The 17245-nt window shown below is 50.4% G+C and overlaps 1 protein-coding gene across 4 annotated transcripts in view; it reads left to right on the top strand.

Annotated features, from left to right (window-relative positions):
• Nucleotides 1-17245, top strand: part of TSPAN18 (tetraspanin 18) — a 194196-nt gene that overhangs the window by 74024 nt on the left and 102927 nt on the right. The window lies entirely within an intron of this gene.

The following is a 17245-nucleotide window of genomic DNA, read 5'->3' as shown; positions in this document are numbered from 1 at the left end:
AGCAGTAGTTGGATTTGGGATGTGTCTTAGGGTAGACCTGACAGGACTTGCAGAGGGATGTGAGGGATGATGGACAAGAGAGAGAGTGACTAGGAGATTTTGGATCTGAGCTTCTGATAGAAATGAAAGTGCAGGAGAGGGTACACACACCCGCAGTGCCTCCCTGGCGGGACTAAGGATTCCAAAGGAGTGTTTCTGTGCCAGACTCATCACTTCATCACCCTGCGCCTCGTCCGGGGCCCGACAGAGTGAAGGTCTCAGGAGCAGTTTGTGGAGTGCAGTGTGCACGAAGGAGGGGAAAGGGCTCAGGAAGGCAGGAGAGTGTAGATAAGTAAGGGAGTAATACTGCTGAGCCTAGAGTGGAATAACATCGGCTGTTCCCTAAGTGGCTGACACAGAACAATAACTCTCGGCTCTCAACAGTTGTGCAGCAGAGTGGTTTAGGGACCAGTGAGAATTTTGCCTCCTTTTTTGGAGATTCAAGATGTACATTGGGCCAAATAAAGGCTCTGAAAAGGCCTGCACAAAAGACCCACATTAACTTGGGTTAAGCCAGCATTTCCCAGACTTCACTGGCAGAGCTAATTTTGCTGGCTTATTGACATCTGAACATGATTCAGGAAAGGCTTCTCAGGCCAGCCCCCCTCACATGCCCTCAGTTGCTGTCACTGAAGAGGGTCAGAGGGGCGGCTTGCCCTCCTACTGAGCTCTTGGGAAATCCCTCTGGGGTTGAGGATCCAGGTTGAGGATCAGTCCAAATATGGTGCCACCATTAGCATTATAATAATGACTATTCCTGACCCACTCCTGAGCTGGGTCAGCCTTTATTGTAAGCAGTTTCCATGCTTCCTCCTGTTTTATTTTATTTTAATTTTTTTACTCATTTACTCATGACAGACACAGAGAGAGAGAGAGAGAGAGAGAGAGAGAGAGAGAGAGAGGCAGAGACACAGGCAGAGGAAGAAGCAGGCTCCATGCAGGGAGCCCGACGTGGGACTCATTCCCGGGTCTCTAGGATCACACCCCTGGCTGAAGGCGGCGCTAAATCCCTGGGCCACTGGGGCTGCCCTTCCTCCTGTTTTAAAGCTCAGAACAGCCCTTTGACATGGGTGCTATCATCACCCTCCTTTTTTATTATTATTATTATTTTTACAGATGGGGAAAGCAAGACTTGGAAAGATTAGGTGGCTTGCCCCAGGGTAGCAGAAAGGGAAAGTAGCAGGAGGATACTGTCTCAGGAAGGTTCTAGAACATCCCTTGCCCCCAGCCTGACCAGTAGGGCATCCGGCTGGGGCTGGGTACCCTCCCCCCATCCACCCCAAACCCTGGCCAAGCCACAAGGTGGCGGGGGGGGGGGGGGGCTTCCATTTGGTGTCTGGACTCCCTTGGGCGGCCCGCCCTCTGCCCTGCCCCCTGCCGTCCTGGAGCTGATGTAGAGCATCTCAGAAGCCCCATGGAATTGGAGAATTTTAAACAGGAAACTGGTATAATTTTGGTCAGGAGCTCAGGCAAGAGGGAGAAGCTCTGCCCGGCCCTGCCACATCCAAGAGAAATAAAGAGGGAGGGTTTAGGGTTTCAAGTTTGTGCGTTCAGGGGCTGTGAAGACAAATAAGGACTTTTATTCAGCCCTGTCCAGGCCTGGCTGCCTTCTGCTTTTCCAGCCTCTCCCGTCCCTCCTTAATTGAATTGAATTGAGTAGAGGGCCCTTGCGGTGAAGCCCACCTCCCACCCAGGCCTTTGTGGCTGGACACCCCCCCTACCCAGATCCCCCCAGGCTTTCTCGTAGCCAGGGCCTGCCCCTCCTCACCCTCCCCCCCCCTTGGTTTTTATTCTTGCAGGAGCTCCCCAGGGCCTAGACCACTGTGGGGGCCGCGGTGAGGGTGGATACAATGAAAGTCTTGTAAGGCTGTAGACCCCTCCCGCCTCCCCGGGGGCCGGGTGGCGCATTCCTCAGCTCTGCCCCAGACCTCTCTGAACCCTGGTCCCCTTGGAAAGCCAGACTAAACTTGTCTGGTTGGGGAGAGGGATTTTCTCAGCCCCAAGAGGCCGTCCCCCACCCCCCGCCCCTGCATGTAGCACACCCCTGGTCCAAACAGCACAACCACAACACAGCGCCAGCTTCAGCTTTGGCAGTTTTATTAGATCAGCCAGTTCATTCTTGCCTTAGGGATCCCCGGCCCCAACTTTATTTCATTTCCATCCAGCTCCTCCGCAGGGGGAGGGGTGGGGTGGGTGCTTAGAACGATGATGATGATGACCAAGTCCAAGCCATGGCTCCTGGGTGGGCAGGAAGACTGTTCTGGAGAACCACACAGGTGACCCTTGCCAGGCCTGTCGCAAGGAGGAGCGTTCATTGAGTGTGTCTTATGTGCCCGTGATGATCTATGTGGCCACCACAACCCGGAGACTTAGCGCCTACTCCTTCCTGCAGAAGAGGAAACCGAGAAGGATGAGCCTTGCCCCAGCTCACAGTCAGCAAGTGGCAGGGCGGGGATTCGAACCCAGGCACGCTGCCTTCAGAGCTGCTCTGAGCCATCACTGCCTGTGTCAGAATGCTTAGCAGGTGTTTGTGAGACAGGCCCTCTTTACCACCGGGACAGCCTCCCCTGCCCCCTGCCCCACCTCGGGGCACCTGCTTTAAGAGTCAGGACTCACTTTTGGGTCCCGATCTTCAGGATGACCCGCACAGGTATCACGTCGTCGGCCCATTTTGCTGAAGGAAAGACTGAGGTTCAAAGAGGTAAAAAGAATTGTCAGAGCTCCTGAATCTGGCAGATCTGGGATTGGAGCCACTTTTTGGCTCCGCTGCATTTCATGGGACCAGGCCCCGGGCTAGATGAGCCCCTCTATTTGGGAGAACCAGCCACCCATCCAGGCTTTTCCTGACTAAGCTAGATCCCCTTCCAATGGGCTCGGATCTGTGCAGCACTGGGAAGCTTTGTTCAAAGTGCATCTGCATCCCGTCTCCCCAAGGAGCCTCTTCCTGGGCTTCCGGCAGGATTCTAGGGGACACCTGCACCTGTTTGCAGCTTGTGGTCTGGCCGCCTGGGCCGGCTATCCCCAGGTTCCTCGTGGCCCCTCCCTGAGAGGGGCGATTCCCAGGGTTGGGGCGGACGGGCAGGGCCTTCTCAGGCCTTCGGTCAGATCATAAATCAAGGGTAAGTACAGAGCTTCCCCCCCACAGAGGCCCCGTGTCTGCCCAGAAGGCGGTCTTCTGGGGAAAGCACGCTTCCTGGGGGTCACCGTGGCTGTCTGCCAGGCGGGCACCCCTCCTGGGCTGTGGGGACCTGACCGCAGCCCAAGGTCACGCCGCCGGTCAAGGGCGGCGCCAGGACCAAACCGCAGATCTTCTAACCCCCAGTCTGATGCTTTTTCAACTACTTGTGCTGATTTATTTAAAATAGCATCAAAAGAAGAATGGCAGATTGTTGAGGCCGAGCGAGTGGTACCGGGAGGTTTGTTGTAGCGTTCTCTCTGTATGTTTGACAACTTCCAAATTATCAGTTAAAACGATAAACTGAATATCACCTCCTCGGGAAGCCCTTTGCTGAATGAAAATATTAGATTGCCATTCTTCTTGCCAGCTTCCCACCCCCACCCCCGCCTCTTTTTTCTGTTTCCTCCGCAGAACTTAGGATAACTCACAGGCCCTGTATTATTTGCCTGTTTACGTCTGTCTCAGACAAGTACGAGCTCCTGCCTTGGCTTTGTGGGCTGGTGTGTGTGCGTGTGTGCGCGCGTGTGTGCGTCTGCTAGCACAGAGCCCGGCATACAGAAGGCATCCAATAAACACCTGTGGAGTAACAATATACGTGTGGCACCTGGAGAAGCCACGGGGGCTTCGGGAGTGGGTATAGCACAACACGGAAAGGGTCTGCACTAGGCAGGGGGTGGGTGTCAGTTGAGTGCAGAGGGCAAACTGATTTGGAGCCCCACTCATTTCTCCGTGACCTTGGGGGAGTCTCTGACCTGCTCAGAGCCCCCAGTTCTCCACCTGTACAGCGGCCTTCACAATGGCTCTAGTGTTAGAATGAGGCAGCGACGCAGAGGAGCCTGGCATGCACCAGGTGGTTCCTCCATGCAGGTGGTTTGCACCTCTGCAGGCCCGAGCGGCCCCTCCCAGACTCTGGTTTGGAAGGAAGGAAGTTTCGTGGGTGAAAGGGCCAGCTCTGGGTCAGAGGGCTGAGATCTGTAGGATGATCTGGGCGCCCTGTAGACGCATGCTCTCTAAGCAAGGCCGAGGCCATGGCAAGCTACAGAAAGCCCTGGTCCCCTAGAAGGTCTCTGGAGGTCGCAGTACTTGGCTGCCTGCACCCAGGGCCCCTCTTGGGTGATGTTTCATTTGTGCGGTCATCTTAATGCCCACCCAAGCATGAGCACCTGTCTTCATTTCTATTTTATACACGAGGCAGAGAAAGCTGGGGTAACCATTTGCTTCAACGTGGATGGAACTGGAGGGTATTATGCTGAGTGAAGTAAGTCAATCGGAGAAGGACAGTGTATGTTCTCATTCATTTGGGGAATATGAATAATAGTGAAAGGGAATATAAGGGAAGGGAGAAGAAATGTGTGGGAAATATCAGGAAGGGAGACAGAACATAAAGACTCCTAACTCTGGGAAACGAACTAGGGGTGGCAGAAGGGGAGGAGGGTGGGGGTGGGGGTGAGTGGGTGACGGGCACTGAGGGGGACACTTGACGGGATAAGCACTGGGTGTTATTCTGTATGTTGGTAAATTGAACACCAATAAAAAATTAATTTATTAAAAAAAAACAAACTATAACAAAAAAGAAAGAAAGCTGGAGTAGCTTGCCCAGCTTGCATAGCTCAGAAGAGGTAAAACTGGGATTTGAACCCAGACCCAGGAGGCAGCTTTACTCAGCAACCCTGATGATGATTCATTCTTGGCACCCAGTTAACGTGTTGAACAAAGACAGATTCTTCTGCTCGCCTTATTTACTACTCAAACTCCCCTTTAGGTCTTGGAGCTGTCTCATTAGGAAGTGGGAAAGGTTCCCCCATGAGTAGAGAAGACAACAGAGGGAGTGAGGCACTGGCATTGGGTGGGCCCCCGGGGGTCAGGGACCCTCCAGGAGAGGGAATGACAAACACCAAGCTCTGAGGTGTGCTTAAGCACCCAGACAGCAAAGCTGGATGTGGCTGGGCAGGGAGGGGGAGAACATTTGAGAGCCAGAGAACACTGGGGGGTGGGGGTGAGGACTGCCGGCCTTTGAAGAGTCCTGATTGTATTCTAAGTACAATGAGAAAACATTCCCAGGGTTTTAAGCAGAGGAGTTCCAGGTTCTAATTTGCATTTTAAATAAGTCTTTCTGGCTGCTGCATGGAGAATGGATTATAGGGGTGAAAGGGGGAGCCCGGAGACAGAAGTCAGGATTGCTCCCCAGGAAGGCCCTGCTTGGGGGTGGGCATTACTCTCTCTCTCTCTCTCTCATACACACACACACACACACACACACACACACACACACACACATGTCTTGTTTCTATCATGTGGACTCAGGAACCTGGGGGAGAGGTGGCTGGTGGGAGACCCCAGGGCATTTCTCTGGGAGATAGGAAACCTCATGGGGATCCCTGGGTGGCTTAGCAGTTGAGCACCTGCCTTCGGTCCAGGGCATGATCCTGGAGAACCCGGGATCGAGTCCCGCATCGGGCTCCCTGCATGGAGCCTGCTTCTCCCTCTGCCTGTGTCTCTGCCTCTCTGTGTGTCTCTCATGAATAAATAAATAAAATATTAAAAAAAAAAAGGAAACCTCAGTCTGTCCACACTGGTTCCCATAATAGCGGGAAAGAAGAGGAAATGATGAAGGAGGGCTTTGTATATTGAGGGCTCTCCTAGGGAATCCCTCCCAGGTCTGCTCATACCCGTTGATTGTACTAGTGTTGTTGTTGTTCACATTATTTTTTATGTTTGTATTTAGCATGACTATAAAACATTATTAGAAATAGCGGTGTTATTTTAACATTGAGCTACTACTGTCAGTGGGCACACCGGCCCCTTGATGGTAGGGGACGGTGTGGGGACAGGTTTGAGGAGAGAAACAGCAGAGGCGATTTTACTTACCACCCTGTAATTGAGTGCGTGCTGTTTCCTGGCCCTGCTAGGCATTCATCGTGATTCACTGGTCTCTAAAACCACACTTCTGCCCCCTAGGGATTCAGCCTCCGAAGGAAATAAAGGGAGTGAATGCAGACTGTAGCACCAAGTAGGGTGTGAATGGCATCAGAAGCAAAATCCACAAGGGTAGGCTTTTAGGGGAGAAAAGTGGGGGGTGGGGTGGAGAAAGCCTATACGGAGGTGGAGTCAGGGTGAGGGTGGTTGGGGGGGTAGGAGGGAGGAATTCCAGCCCATGGGGGCAGTATCTGCCAGCGCCTGCTGGCCGTGGGAAAGCATGGGGTGTATATTTTCAGTGGAGAAAGAACGATCCCCTTTGGCGGTAACCCTGGGAACGTGGAGAGGAGTAGTGAAATATTAAATTGGGAAGATGGACTGGAGCCCAGGTGATGGAAGTCCTTGAATGCTGAACTTGGATTTAATCATTCAGCCTTGGGGAGCTTTTGAAGGCCTTGATTCAGGCCAGTTGATCTAGGGCTCTTGCTCTGATACGGTGCAGGGGGTGGACTGCAGAGGCGAGAGACCTACACGACTTGTCTACTGCACAGGTCCAAGCAATAGAAGATGCAGGCCTCCAAGGGGGCAGGGACGCTGGGGTGGAGACAAGGGGCAGATGCAGGAGGCAGTGGGAAGATTCTACAGGACTCTATGTTGGGTGGGTCAGGGCAGAAATGGTGACGTGTCTGAGTCTTTGAGCTGAGGTACCTATGAGACTTGGGGGGCTGCCAAATAAAATGAGGGGGATTCAGAGATTGGGGAAACAGCCAGTTGGGAGGGGCCAGGGAGATGATGAACTCAGCTGTGGAGAAAGAAGTTAGGATTCTTACTTAACCACCACCCTTCCTCCATCAGAACCCCTTTCCAAGAGTATCCCCTCGATGCTTCCATGGAAGTTTGACCTGCATTTATTAAGTTCTGAACCTAAGAATAGAATGTTGCCAACTCAGAGCCGGTCTGTTTGGTCTTTATCAGATTACAGTGTTATTCATCCCCACTCTCCTCCTTGCCTCTTTCTGCTTCTAGATGTCAGATTCACTTAGGGCCACAAGACAGGGGCCGGGGCCGAGTCGGTTCCTTTTTTTTTTTTTTTTTTCTCCTGTGGACCCAGGACACATCATAGTCCCTGGCAATAGAAGAGCTCAGCAAGTATCTGTAGAGGAAGGGAGGGAGAGCGGGAAGGAGGGAGGAAGGAGGGGTTGCCTTACTCCCCAGCCTAGCCCCTGGCAGCCCCTGAACTAGTATCTGGGGCCCAGTGTGCGGTGGATGTGTGATCCCTTGCCGTCTGAAGTTTCGGGGCTCCCCTCTGGTAGCTGCTCTGCTTGCAGTGGTGTGTTTATCTTTAAGCTGTGGATCGCAATTTATCTTTCGAGTCCAAAGGCATTTATAAACCCCAGCCTAAAACAATAAAGTGGACCGCATATCTGAGGAAGGGGGTGGAAGGTGGGGGCAGGAGGGAAGAGGAAGAAGAGAAAGCAAGAGAATCTCTTCCCTCCCCTCCCCTGACGATTTCTGGGATGGAGATTAGAGCTAGCAGGGTGTTTAAGTGGGGTGGGCAACAAGCCCAGCCTCCGGCCTATGGAAAACTCATAGAGCTTCTCCTGGCTGGCTGTTAGGCGTGGACCTGTGCCGCCCTGGGAGTGTGCATCAGCAGTGCCTGTCTGGCGTCTTGGGAGGGGGAGCAGGTCCCCTCGACCACAGCCTGGCGGTGTCCACACCAAAGAAACCACGCCGACCATTGCTTTTCCTAAAGGCTGGCTCTGATGGATGCCTGGGTAGGGCTCCTTGGCAGGATAGAAAGCCAGCTCCAAGTGGGAGCGCGGATGTGTGCCTCTGGAAAGCCAGCAGGGACAGACGGAGAGACTTGGCTAATGACAGGTGGGCTCGGGCCACTTTTCACAGCTCTTTGTGATGCAGAAGTTAAAAAAGAGAGAGAAAGATTGGGAGAAAGAGACAGAAGTTGCTGCCACGGAGGCAAATATGTCTCAGGGATTTCCCCAGTGTTAAATTAGGAAGGTTTAAGGGAGAGATCTTGATGTCTACCTGGTGTTCTGGCTGCTGTTTCTGGAAAGCAACTGTTCCCCTCAAGATAAGATCAAGCTCCTGGCTCGGAGGCTTGGGTTCTAGCCCCAGTCCTGAGATGAACTCACTTTGGGACCTCAGCTCGGTCACTTGGCCCCTCTGGACCTCCATACTTGCCTTCTGTATGAGTTTCCTAGACTGCTGTAACAGATCACCCACAAACCGAGTGCCTTAGAACAACAGAAATGCAATCTCCCACATGTCTGGAGACCAGAAGTCTGAAATGAAGGTCCGGCAGGGCCACAGCCCCTCTAGGGCTCTAGGGAAGAATGCTTCCTGCCTCCTCCTGCTTGCTCCTGGCAGTCGCTGGCCATGCCAGGTGTCCCCACCCCTCTGCCCCACTGTCTTCACATAGCCCTCTCCCTCCTGTGACTATCTCCCTGTGTGTTCTCTCCAATTTGGATGTAGGGTCCTCCCTTAGCAAACATGACCTCATCCTAATGACTACCTCTGCAAGGACCCTTTTTCCAAATGAGGCCACAGCCTGAGGTTCTGATGAAGATCATGAATTTTGAGGGGACAGTACTCAACCCAAGACACCTTCCGCCTCCACCTTTAAAGGGTCTTTGTAGGGGTGCCTGGGTACTTAGCGGTTGAGCGTCTGCCCTCGGCTCAGGGTGTGATTTGGAGGTCCTGGGATCGAATCCCATATCGGGCTCCCCGCATGGAGCCTGCTTCTCCCTCTATCTCTCTCTCTCTCTCTCTCTCTCTCTCTCTCTCTCTCATGAATAAATGAATAAAATCTTTAAAAAAATAATAAAAGATTGTTGTACTCTACGGAGTTCAACTTATGTTGTTCATAAGCAATTATTAAGTGCCTGCTGGAGGTAGAGTGCTTATCTTAAGACAAATAAGGCCACTGTTTTGGATCGGCCTGCCTCATTCATAACAAGCTTACATCAGTTGAACTTGCACTAGGCCTGTTGGGGAGTGGAGGACGGGTGGGTTTCTAAAGAACCCAGAGCTTTTTCTCAGATACGTAGCTGCTTAACTGTACCTGTGGTGTTTGTGTTAGACAACTTCAAATTTGCTTGGGTGTCGACAGGAACTTGCCCAAAGCTTTCCTTTTTATGCCACCTGCCCCACTCTAAAAATCTGTCTAACTTGTCTTGGGGCTAGAAGAACACTGTCTGATTCCACAAACTTTCAATCCAACAATTTTTTGGAACACGGGCCGCATAATCTAAGAAGTCTTTGGCAGATCTAAATCAAACATAACTTTGGGAGGCCGGTTCCTTCCACGCTTCCAGAGCAGCGAGAGGAAGTGCATCAGCAATTTGCAGCATGTGACGAGCCAGATGATTTTAGGTGGAACTTCCATGAACTAGAATGCTTTGTATTTCAACGGTTTTAGAGCCATGGAAGGAGTATTTGATCACATATATTTCACACATCCGCCTATGGTTTCCTAGTTAGTATTACTCTTGACAAGGTTAAGTCGAGAAAATAAATTGGTTTTAAGTCACTTGAAAGAACAAGATTCAGTAAAGAATAGTATAAGTGGGCTCTAGATATGGTGAAACGAGTGATGGTAGTACGCAGGGGGATATTGCAAATATCGTGAGGGGGTTATGGGAGTGACCCATGTTTGGGGAATACCGGTTGAGTGGATTAGAGTGTTTGGCATTCACACCTGTGTTTGATCCCGGCTACACCGCCTACTGGCCCAGTGGCCACGGGCAAGTCACTCAGTGCCTTGGAGGATCAGTTTCCCCATCTGTAAGTTGAGGGTGGTGGGACCTCTGGGTCACAGAGAGGAACATTCCTGTGGAGTGTAGAGCGAGGGCCACCCAGAGAGAGCCAACGTGGGCTGGATGGAGCTACCAAATCTGAGGTGCCTCCCGTGGGATCCAGATTGGAAGACACAGACTCCAGTTGTCTGGGAGAGGGGGCCAGGCAGGGCTGGCTGGGCTCCAGGACTGTGAGCTGGAAGGGGTCCCCTAGATGCTTGACCCTGGGGTACGGTCCCTGGAAGCAGCCTCCTGTAGGTTTGAAGGTGGAATGGGGCCAAGTGGAGAACTGTTTTATATGTTTCTTTTTAGTGATCCAGAAAGCTTTTTTTATTTTTTTTTTCTTTTAAGATTCCACTGTGTGTCGTGTGCTTTGCTTGAATTTTTATTGCTCCTGTAAAAAAAAAAAAATCCCATGAGAAAATTCTGAGACCTTATTTCCGTTTTACGGATGAGAGTACTGAGGCTCAGAGAGGTATTGACCATGGTCATATAGTTAGAAGAGGCGGAGGGAGGACTGGAAACCTCCGCTGTCCTCCTTCAGCCCCCTGCTCCTCCTGCCCCAGGGGTGGGCATTCCTGGGCCTGGATCCAGAGAACAGCTGTGATGATGGGCCGACCTGGTACAGGAAAGGAGACCGGAAATTGACTGGAAAATCCTACACCTTTTTATACATCAGGATCCCCTAGGTAAAAGCATCCCACAGGCTCATGCTCTTCTATTTCACCTGTCTTTCTAGAAAGGGGACACAGGGGATCATTGCCTGATCCGCGGCTTTCCCATTTCTCTGCAGCATCAAAGCAGGTGAAATTGTCCAAATGCATCCTCTGGAGACAACGGGGGCCAGGGGGATGCAATCTCATGGGATTAAAAAGCAATTTAAACATGAAATTACTCTCTAGGGCCTGGCAGCTACGCAGGGAGGGGGAATATAACATTTCTTAGAAATTGATATTCTCACTTCCCATCGGATGTGGGTTTGTGGACAGTCTTCTGGGTTCCGTCTTCCTCGCCATGGCTTGTGATAACTGTGATTGCCCTTCTTCATACAAGACTTGCATTTCATCAGGGACTTTCACTTGAAAACATGCCTGAGTTAGTTTGGCATTTGGAGCTATTGTGGCGCACTGGGTGTCCTTCTTGAACTTCCCAGGCCAACAGGCAGAGACCTTGGTAGTAATAAGAGTTAGCACTAATTTTGTAGCAATTGCCAGGCCTTGTTCTCAGCGCTTCACATGTTAATTTATCCTCAGTTATTTAATCCTCAGCACAATGCTTTAAGCCAGGTATCATTGGCCTCATTTTATGAACGATGCCCAGAGAGGTTGGGTGACTTGCTCAAGATCACACAGCTCAGTGTGACTGATACAAGTAGGATTTGAACCAGCCTTACCTTCTGAACACTAGGCCACACTGAGTTTCCCGTGAGTTCCTCTGACACACGCCCAGCATACCCTGAGCAGACATCTATCACCGAGCTTAGCATACTGAGAACACTTATTTATTTTCTCATTTATCTCCATTGCGACTTCTTCGAAACTGGGGCAAAAGCCTATTCAGTTCTGTATTCCCAGAACCCAGTAAGGCAATTGGCACACGAAGAGTGTCTGATAATGTTGTTTTTGTAACAAAAGGATTTGAATTTGAAGTTTGCTTTCAAGGAAATTCGCATCAGTGGATGCCAAAAAATAAGGAAGAAGCCATTTGAGAAGCAAAGAGCCACGGGTGAGATGTGGGGCAGAATGACCCAGCTCATTTGCTCAGGACTGAACATTGTGCAGCTGAGGCGGCGGCGTGGATCTGGGGTGGGTTGGTGCTTGGTGTTTATCTCAATATATGCCAAGTTCAGCGTCCACCAGCTCTCCTGGACCACAGTGACGAGAGTGCTTTGGGGGGAGGCAGTGAGGTTGGTGAGAGCAGCCTGGGCTTGAAATCTGACTCTACTTGTGATGTGTTGGATGTACAGAACTTTCAGTCTACGAGACAAGTTATGAAAATTCAGTGACTTGTATTTAATGCTGATTTGCGGGCACCTGGACAGCTCAGTGGTTGAGCATCTGCCTTTGGCCCAGGGTGTGATCCTGGGGTCCCGGGATCGAGTCCCACATCGGGCTCCCTGCATGGAGCCTGCTTCTCCCTCTGCCTGTGTCTCTGCCTCCCTCTCTGTGTCTCTCATGAATAAATAAATAAATAAATCCTTAAATAAAATCATGCTGATTTGCTATAAAGTATTCTATATTTACATGATTTCAGAGACTTATGTACTAAAGGACATGTCCTTTCTGGTGTCCAACATTTAGTTCCAACCCCAGAGGGTGGGGCAGATTTGTGTTATTTATTTGTTCTGTAGGCCTAGGGTGTCCGGAATCCTGTTTAAGATTTTAGGATGCCTTCAATATAGACTTTTTTGAAATAAAATTAGTTCTTATACAAAAAAACCCAAACCAAACCAAACAAAATGAGGCCTCATTCTAGAAAGGGGGACTGAGGCTGAGAGCACACAAAAGTGATCGCCTTAAGTCCCAGGATTAGAAGAGAGATCAGATCCAAGTTCCGGAACTGGTGCTTCGCCCTGTGTTGTACCTCTGCCTTTTATCATTGGGAAAGCCTGGGCTTTCCTTAAAAAAGTTTTTGAAGTCCAGGGGCGCCTGGGTGGCTTAGTGGTTGAGCATCTGCCTTTGGTTCAGGTCCTGATGCCGGGGTCCTGGGATCAAAATCGCCAGCAGGCTCCCATGCAGGGAGCCTGCTTCTCCCTCTGCCTATGTCTTTGCCTCTCTCTTTGTGTCTCTCATGAATAAATTAATAAAATTTAAGAAAAATTTAAAAGAGACAAAAAAAAAAAAATCTCCCAGGATGCCTGAGTGGCTCAGCAGTTGAGCATTTGTTTGCCTTTGGCTCAGGGCCTGATCCTGGGATCCAGGATCAAGTCCCACATCAGGCTCCTTGAGAGGAGCCTGCTTCTCCCTCTGCTTGTGTCTGCCTCTCCCTGTGTGTCTCTCATGAATGAATAAATAAGATCTTTAAAAAAAATGTTTTTAAGTCCTCCCCCCCACCAAAATTGCTAAGTAATTTATTGAAGTGAAATTCACATAATATAAAATGAACCATTTTGAAATGAAGGATTCGGTGACATTTGGTTCATTCCCAGTGTTGTACAACCACCTATCAAGTTCTAGAAATGTCCATCATTCCAAAGTCAGACTCCTTACCCAGGAAAGCGGCTTCCCTCCATTCTCCTCTCCCCTAGGTCAATCCTGACTTCTCTCTCCAAGCATTGGCCTCTTGGGGACTTTTCCTATAAATGGGACCATGCAGTATGGAACCTTTTGTGTGTGGCTTCTTTCACAGAGCATAATATTTTAAAGGTTCATCCTCATTGTAACATGTATCTGGGCTCTGTTCCTTTTTAATGGCTGAATAATAGTCCACTGTATGAGTCTACTGCAACTTATTCACCCAATCATCTGTCGTTGGACATCCAGGTTGTTTCCAGATGTCTTTTGGGTATTTGTGAGTAGTGCCGCTCTGAGCACGTGTCTACATACACTTGTTTGAGGACCTATTTTCAAATCTTTGGGGTATATACCACTTTCCCTAAGTTTTAAAGGCTGAGGCAGATGCATGCTGCACCGTCATTTCTGAATATTACTAAACCACCAGGCATCAATAATTTAAAATTTAGTTAATATCCGGGGACCCCCAGCTGGCTCAGTCAGTAACACGTGACTCTTGATTTCAGGGTCGTGAGTTCAAGCCCCATGTTCAGCAGGGAGCCTACTTAAAAAATTAAAAAATAAAATAAATTAAAAGTGGGGAATATTTTGGATAATATCTATCTCATCCCTAAAAAAGAACAAACTTCCTGTTCTACAAACGTGGTTTAAATACCTCCGCTTCCCTGGTCAATAGAGTTTTATCCACATACACAAGCGTGCATACGTGCGCCTGTGCCTTCTCACACTGTAGCTGCTGCTTTTTCACGGGTTGCTATCCCACTGGGAGATTGTGTCTCTGGTGATGTTTATTGACATAATGATGTTTTGGTTTTCTAACAGCCTCCATTAGGCGCTCAACACCATTCAAAGGATGTGAGGAGAGAGAGAGAGTCACACGCCACCGTTAGCCTTGGAAATAGAATTAGAAATACAAGCATTATTAGGTTTCTAGTGATAAACTCCTTGATGGCTTGTACCATATTTTATGCTTTTTAAAAAAACATTCCCTGGGGCACCTGGGTGGCTCAGTCAGTTAAGCATCTGCCTTTGGCTCAGGTCATGATCCCGGGTTCCTGGGATCAAACCCCTGCATCAGGCTCCTTGCTCAGTGGGGATCCTGCTTCTCCCTCTCCTCCCCAGCTCAACTCATGCTCTCTGTTGCTATCTCTGTCTCTCTTTTAAGTAAACAAATAAAATCTTTAAAAAAAATAAAAAATAAGATAAAAAAATTTCCTTTAGTTCCCAGTATGAATTTGGGAATCTGCAAACGTTTGCTCAGTGAGGGAGTCACAGCACTATTTTGATATGCCAACAAGCTCTTTAGCAAAACTGGCTGTCGCCGGTGAAATGAAGAAGCCCCAGAAGGAGGATAGAAGGGTCAGCTCGCTTCCTGGGATGACAGCTGTCACAGTGAACCCCGTGAACAGGCAGGGCCATCTACACGATGCGTCGCCATCGGCCTATTTCTCCAGGCTGCACCTGGACATTAATCACGCAGCTCTCTGTGATGAGTCAAAACAAGCATCCCAGGTCTCCACCAGGAGGGCCTCCAGGCTGGGACATCTGTCGCCCGTGGCCTGGCAGGCCTAACTAGCCTGTTTTTTGCAGATCTGCAGGCTTATGTTCAGATCTGGCCACTTCCTGGCTGGATGACCTTAAACAAATGACTTAACCTCCCTGGGCCTCAGTTCCTTCAGGTTATGGTAATTGTGGAATGAGCTCCAGCTTGTAATGTGCTTAGCCAGGTGCCTGGCTCCTAGCAGGGGCTCAGTTCTGTGATTATTGTTACTATGCTCTTTCCTTCCTTGCTAGACATTTTCTCTTCCTTTTTTTTAAGATTTTGTTTATTTATTTGTTTGAGAGAGAGTGTGTGTGCATGAGTGGGGGCTGGGGAAGGAACAGAGGGAGAGGGACAAACAGATGTGGTGCTGAGCACGAAGCGTGATGCAAGGCTCAGTCTCGTGACCCCAAGATCATGACCTGAGCTGAAATCAAGAGCCAGACGCTCAACTGACTGAGCCATCCAGGCGCCCCAGGGATTTTCTGTTTCTGTACAATAGAAGCAGCGCTAAGCTAAAGGACTCCTCTGCTCTCATGGAAGACAGTCCACGGGGGATGGCAAACATGCAAATAAACACTTGCAGAGGGCGTATCATGTGCTGCTGGAACACAGGGTGGGAACTGATGGGGGATGTGGACTCGTCTTCACAGAGACTGACCCTTCATCTGGTTCCTGGAGGATGGATTCCTGTTGGATAAGGTGGGGCTGGCATTCCCAGTGGGGGCCCAAAATGGGAGGTGTTTCCGACAAGGGTAACAGCTCCAGGGCTCTAGGTGTCTGAAGGTTGGGGTGTGTATGTGTCTGTATTTAAGGTGGAATCTGATACCGACATAAAGCCCAAGATGAGTTCTAAGTTAGGGCCGGAAGTCAGAGTCTGTCTTTGGTTGGGGAGTAGCAGTTTCTTTGACTTCTGTACCCCTTCAGAACCAGCCAATCCCCACTTGAAGAGGGAAGTCAAAGAAGGAAGCCCCATGGGAAACGGGGAGCTCTGCAGATGACAGGATGACTTCTCCAGCTGCCTACCGGCCCAACTCATCCCTTGATGAGTCAGGCATCGTTCTCATTAAGGCACACGCCAGGTTCATGAACTAGTCTCATTGGGCTGGAGGAGGGGCTGGTGGGTTCTTGGCCAAAGGGGTATCCGAGGGAGGGTGGGGGTGCTGCAGGCAGCCCCCAGCCCAGGGAAGCTGCTGCTCCCGGCCCCATGGGGCCTCTGGGCTTCCCAGGAACGCCAGGACCTGTCAGCACACACATAGCACACAAATGACTTATTTTGCTCTGTGACAGAGATAAATACTCTGTGTGTGTGAGTTAATTAGTGAAATGACAGAGCATGGCTGTGTCTCTGTGGAGCCCCCCAGCACTAGAGCCTGCCCTCTCGGACGCCCCACGTACCCCTCACCTCATACCCACCCTGGTCTACCGTGCTTGGTCTCTTACTCTCGAAGTGGCCCAAAGTTTGTCCTGGATTTTCTGCAGCCCCTCCAGCCTGCCCCTGGCCTCAGCAGCCTGGTGCTTCGTTCCTCTGCAAGATAGGGGCTCAGTCAAGCTGCTTCCAGATAGATGACCCTGAGCAGAGAAAGGCCAGCTGAATGCCCTGTGGGCAGGGACCCATGGCCATGACATGGGGACAGACACAAAGGAAAGAGGCTTCACTTGGAGTGAATGCGGGTGCCGTTCCCATCTTGTCCGCTCGGGACTCCTTGGTACGATCACGGGCACTCACATAAGGTCTCTGAGCCTCAGTTTCCACAGGGCAAAGCGGGGATCATAACATGCTTGTGCTTGAGGGGTTGCCCCAGTGCTCCACACCCAGGAGTCAGGAGCACAGGGTGAATAAGTTGGAGACAGTTTATGCTTCTCACATCCAGGTTGGGCTGCCAAAGCATTCTTGAAATTTCTCTTCAGCAAGCACTGCTGGGAGGAAGTCCTCCTCTAAGAACTGAGTTTGGGGGACGCCAGTGGTTGAGCTTCTGCCTTCAGCTCAAGGTGTGATCCCGGGGTTCAGGATCTGGTCCTGCATTGGGCTCCCTACAGGGGGCCTGCTTCTCCCTCTGCCTGTGTCTCTGCCTCTCTGTGTCTCTCATGAATGAATAAGTAAAATCTTTAAAAAAAAAAAAAAAACTGGCTTTGGGCCTCTCCTCTCTGTGTGATGTGGAATAGGGCACTGGTCTCTCTGAGTGAGGCTGAAATTGGAGGTTGTACAACTGCTCTGGGCCCTGGCCTTATGACATACACGCCAAATACACATCAAGTGCTATTATCTTGCTTTTTTTTTTTTTTTTTTTTTTTTTTTTTTTTTTTGCAAAATGTGCAAAAAGCTGGCATCAACGGGCCCAGGAAAGAGTGTGTGGGCCAGAGCACGTGGCCAACAGCAGAGCACCGGGGGAGGCCCTTCCCAGGGTAGAGCCATCCTGGCTCCTTGGGGTCCAGTAGCCCAGCTCTGCATACCAGCATGCAGGCACACCCGGACCTGGAGAAGAATCTGAGCAAAGCAGAGGCTGACATGTGAAAACAAGGATCA

This window comes from Nyctereutes procyonoides, unplaced genomic scaffold (assembly GCF_905146905.1).
Source record: "Nyctereutes procyonoides isolate TBG_1078 unplaced genomic scaffold, NYPRO_anot_genome, whole genome shotgun sequence".
NCBI lineage: Eukaryota > Metazoa > Chordata > Mammalia > Carnivora > Canidae > Nyctereutes > Nyctereutes procyonoides.
Note: the sequence above shows the minus strand (reverse complement) of the source record. Positions and strands in the feature narration are given on the sequence as shown.